General features: G+C 36.0%; 1 pseudogene; it reads right to left on the bottom strand.

Moving 5' to 3' along the window:
• Window positions 1-987: 987 nt before the first annotated feature.
• LOC102827000 lies at window positions 988-1,428 on the bottom strand (annotated as a pseudogene).
• Window positions 1,429-4,771: the final 3,343 nt, after the last annotated feature.

Raw genomic sequence — 4,771 nt, 5'->3', positions numbered from 1 at the left:
AAAATAATGTTATACTTGTATAATTAAAAATATTTTGTTTTAGTGTTTTATTATATGGACATAAAAATAATTTTGTATTAAAAGTATTCAGTAGAGCAAAGAACAAAATGTCAATGCACAGTTTATTTTCCAGTCATTCTTTATTTTTTTCTCCTTTAGTGGCTCAAGCAGAGAACAAATCTAAATATATAATAATCAGTTACATATGCCTAAACATGTAGCCTTCTGGATAAAGGAGCATGATCGAAGCTTAAAGCAGAGACAAGTTTTTGTGTGTGTTTACATTTAGTGTTCCAAGAAAACAAGCAACATTCATAAGCTGGGCCAGCTTTTTGCATAATAAACACATAAGAGTACCTATAATTGGGTGCCATGATAAGCTATTCTTGATTCTAACACTCATCAACAGAAAGAATTGTATAACCTGAAATAATAAGAAAATTGTGTTTACTAACCCTCAGTTCAGCAATTATACATTTTTCATTTTTAAAATATGTAATTGAATATTGTGCAAAGTACAGACATGCTCCCTCAGATGACACTATTAAAAATGTTCTACTTATAACCCAGAAGATACTATTTATATAAATTAAACTACACAATAGGAAATATAACCTCTCTTAATTATGCAATGTTCATCTTTTAATGAGTTTACTTTTAGTTGTCCATTTACATTGTACACTTAGCTAAAACAACAATTTTTTGTTTTTTTTTTGCATTACATCAATGAAACCATAAAAGATAAACAACAATAATAAACTGCAAACAGGTGCCTAAATAATGTCATATTATTTCACTAGGAGAACAAAATGCTTATTTGTAAATGTTCTGCTTACAAAAAATGATTTTAGAAAAAATTTTTTTCTAGTTTCCAAAGTTGTTATTGGTAAATATGCTTTAGGAAAGGATCATCAGTATCCCATTGCTTCCAAATCGCTGGCATTAAGAGCTGTGTCAAAGGCTGAGGGGTTGCTGTTTTGTCCACTCTTATTCATCAATCCAGTCATGGCCACAAGACTTGTAGTCTACCAATTCCTCTGGCTTAACACCAGAGACTGATTTCTTTCTCAGCACTGAATCACTGCTATGAATGATGTTTCTGCCAACCTGAATACAGAAATCTTCATGAGTGGTGCCTGCCTTAGAATCTGCTGGATTCCCCAAGCATCACTCCACCTGTCTTCAACACATTCAGCCCCTCACAGACCATGGCCACAACTGGTCCTGAGTTCATGTACTTCACCAACCCCGGGAAGAATGGGCAATCCTTCAGGTCAATGTAATGTTGCTTCAGATGCTCCTCAGAGGCCTTCATGAATTTCATGGCCACAAGGTGGAATGCTCAAAGCACTTGATGAAGTTGCCCACCAGGCCGCACTGCATGCCATCCTTCTTGATGGCTATGAAGATGCACTCCATGTTGGCCATGGTCCCCAGAGCTGGCACAGGAGCGGTGGACGTGTATGCTGCTGGCAGAGCAGAGATGTGCAGTGACCTGATTTCAGAAATTTTAATGGCTATATAGTTTGAGGAGCACTTATAATATGCTATGTTGTGAAATCATTAGTTTTTAAAGCATGCACATTAATTAAAATTGAATAATAATCTATTGAACAGTTTATGTTATCATGTGTCTGTCACTGACATGATTTCTGGTGTGGCACTGTAGGATGAACACTGGACTGTGAACCATATGGTCAGCAGTTCAAACCCACCAGCTGCTCCTCTGAAACCCTATACAGGGTAGGAACCAACTCGATGGCACTTAATAACAACATGTCACTTTCAGTTCATAGTTACTGTACAGAATGGATGCTATTACAAGAATGCTTAGTTCACCTAAATAGTCAATGAAATATCTACGCAACTTTCTAGATTATAAGTATAATGATCAAATAGCCATAAGTGTATATACATATATATATACTTTATAGTCAGTATTTATGATTAAAGCAACAGAATTGTTGTTGCTAAGCACATCTCCCAATTTTGGGAAGTGATTTCCTTTGCAAAGAAGGAATGTGAAGCTTGCTTGTAGAAAATCTATGCCTTTTAGCATTATATAATGAGTAGCTTACTTTTGTTTTGTTTTTAATTTTGAAAGCACTTATACTATTTTGAGAAATGAATATACATACAACAGGACAATTACCAGTAGTTTGCTTTGATGTAATTTCTGAAAATCAGCTCCCTGCATTTCAGAGAACTATTGATTTTTAAAAAAATATTACAGGTGTTCTGCAGAAGGATAAGTGCCAGCCTACAAGGTCAATTTGAACTGCAGAGTGGCAGTTCAAACCCGCAAGCCACTCCTCAGAAACTCTAAAGAGTCGTTACAAGTTGGAACCGACTCAGTCACACTCAGCAACAACAAAAACAGCTGTTGGACTTATTCTAGATAATTTTTCTTATTGCGCTTTGTTTTTCAAAAATATGCTCAATTACCTTTATCAAATACACATATAATGAACTGGTACTGTTTTATTTATGCTATTTTAGTTTAATATTTTTTAAAGTAAGAGGAAAATGTATTAATAATGGATATTTTTGCATAGGTTATGAAAAAAAAAAATCTCATGTAAACTGCTGTCATGCAAGTTATATTTTTAAGATAAATTAGTACATAGGAAGCAGGTTATGGTATAGTTATACATTAAGATTGACCTTACATTCACAATACGGTTTCATGATTTGCTGAATTTAAAACACCAAATTTATTGCAATAGGCTTAATGGTGGATTAGGGAGAAGTGCAATGCAGACTTCCATCAGCAATAACACAGTATACTGGACAAAGCAAAACAAAACTGATTGATACTACAGTCTATAATTGCATTAAAGGAAAGAAAAAAAAAAAAACATGTAGCAAATTATGAGTATGACTTTAATGCCCCTCTCTTGACTTCTTGTCTTCAAGGCTGCTTGAGAAATATCAAGATGTTACTGTTGCTCCTTATGGATGGTCCCAGAACTATGAATTACATATAAAGGAATATTTAGAAAGGTTGAAGGCTTACAGCCAGTGGAATATGTAGCAGAAGCTAAAAAGGTGGTGTTTTCTGATCTGCAGTTCCTGGAGCAATCATCTTGGGCTTGACAGAGCAGGTGAACGATCAGAGAAGCACTCCCCCCTCAGAGTCTGACCAATCCTTGGAGATAAAGGTGTGGACAATATTTTTTTCTTTGTTCATTGATTTCTCACTATCTGCACACCTCCACTCTTGGTTACTAGAGGGGGTGCCTGAGCAAGTGGATACCTCCCCAGAGGTGTGCTACTACACATGTGTAGGGATCTGCTCAGCAAAGATGACTGTGTGCAGAATCTAAGTGGAAAGACACTGCTTAAAACCAAATGATCTCCAAAAACAATTACAGTCGGCCCTGAAATGTTTCTCACTAGGAAAAAGTCTTGAATGGGGATTGTGGAGTAAGTGAGAGACAAACTAAAAAGGATACAGGCCAAAAATTAAATTCCAAGTTACACCATAAGGAGCAACAGTAAGTAACATCTTGAAATTTCTCAGGCAGGCTTGAAGACAAGAAGTCAAGAGAGGGGCATTAAAGTCATACTCATAATTTGCTACAGATTTTTTTTCTTCCCTGTAATGCAATTATAGACTGTAGTGCCATCAGTTTTCTTTTGCTGTTGTTAGTTTGCTATTTTGATTTTTGGTTCCCCCTTTTCCTTCATGGGGGTCTTTCTCTCTTTACTTTTGAAAATCAGACCATCAGACATTTCTTCTGAAGTATTTCTGGACTGGTTTAAAATGCTAACATTTAAATTACTAATTGAATGCTTAACAGTTGTGCAAACCAAGACCCTTATTTTGTGTTTAGTTCTGTTTAAGTGACTGACTCAACCACACTCAACAACATGGATTAAATTGTGTCCTCACTGAAATATGCGTGACCTTGGCTGGACTATGATTCTCAGTGGTTTGTCAGTTATGTAATTATGCCAATGACAAATGGGTTTCAAGTACTAATCTTTAAGTTATCATTTGAATGTGCACCACATTGTGCCAATCAGATCTCCTATTTTGTGTTTAGTCTTTTTTAGTGACTGTCACAGATTTAACACAAACCCCCAGTTTGTGTGAAATTCACTTGGACCATGATTCTCAGTTGTTTGATACTAATGCAATGATGTAATCATCCCCTATAGTGTCACCTGTTTTGATCATCAAATCAGTTGTAAGGGGATTAAGGTGGGATACAACACCCTTAACACAGGTCATAGCCCTGATAGATGCAAGGGGAGTTTCCTTGGGATTTGGGCTGTATCATCTTTCATCTTACAAAAAGAAAAGCATTCACCTTGTGAACAGAAACCAGACAAGGGTGATCTTTATCACTACTTTCATTCAATATTGTGCTGGAAGTCTTAGCCAGAGCTATAAGGCAAGAAAGGGACACTAAGGTGTCCAAATTGGCAAAGAAGATAATACGATCCTTTATATAGAAAACCCAAAGGACTCAGCAAGAAAAACACTGAAACTCATGGAACAATTTGGAAATATGGCAAGGTACAAGATTAACATACAAAAATCATTTGGATGTCTTGACACATATAAAGAGAGATCTGAACAAAATATCAGGAAAACAACGTTGCTTACAATACTCACTCAAAAGATTAAATGCTTAAAAATAAATCTAACCAAAGAAATAAATGACTGTTGTTGTTGTGAGGTGCCATCGAGTTGGAACCGACTCATAGCGACCCCATGCACAGCAGAACAAAAAAATGTCCTATCCTAGGCCAACCTCACTAC

This window comes from Chrysochloris asiatica, unplaced genomic scaffold (assembly GCF_000296735.1).
Source record: "Chrysochloris asiatica unplaced genomic scaffold, ChrAsi1.0 scaffold00043, whole genome shotgun sequence".
In the NCBI taxonomy this organism is placed as follows: domain Eukaryota; kingdom Metazoa; phylum Chordata; class Mammalia; order Afrosoricida; family Chrysochloridae; genus Chrysochloris; species Chrysochloris asiatica.
This window is presented reverse-complemented; position numbering and strand designations above follow the sequence as displayed.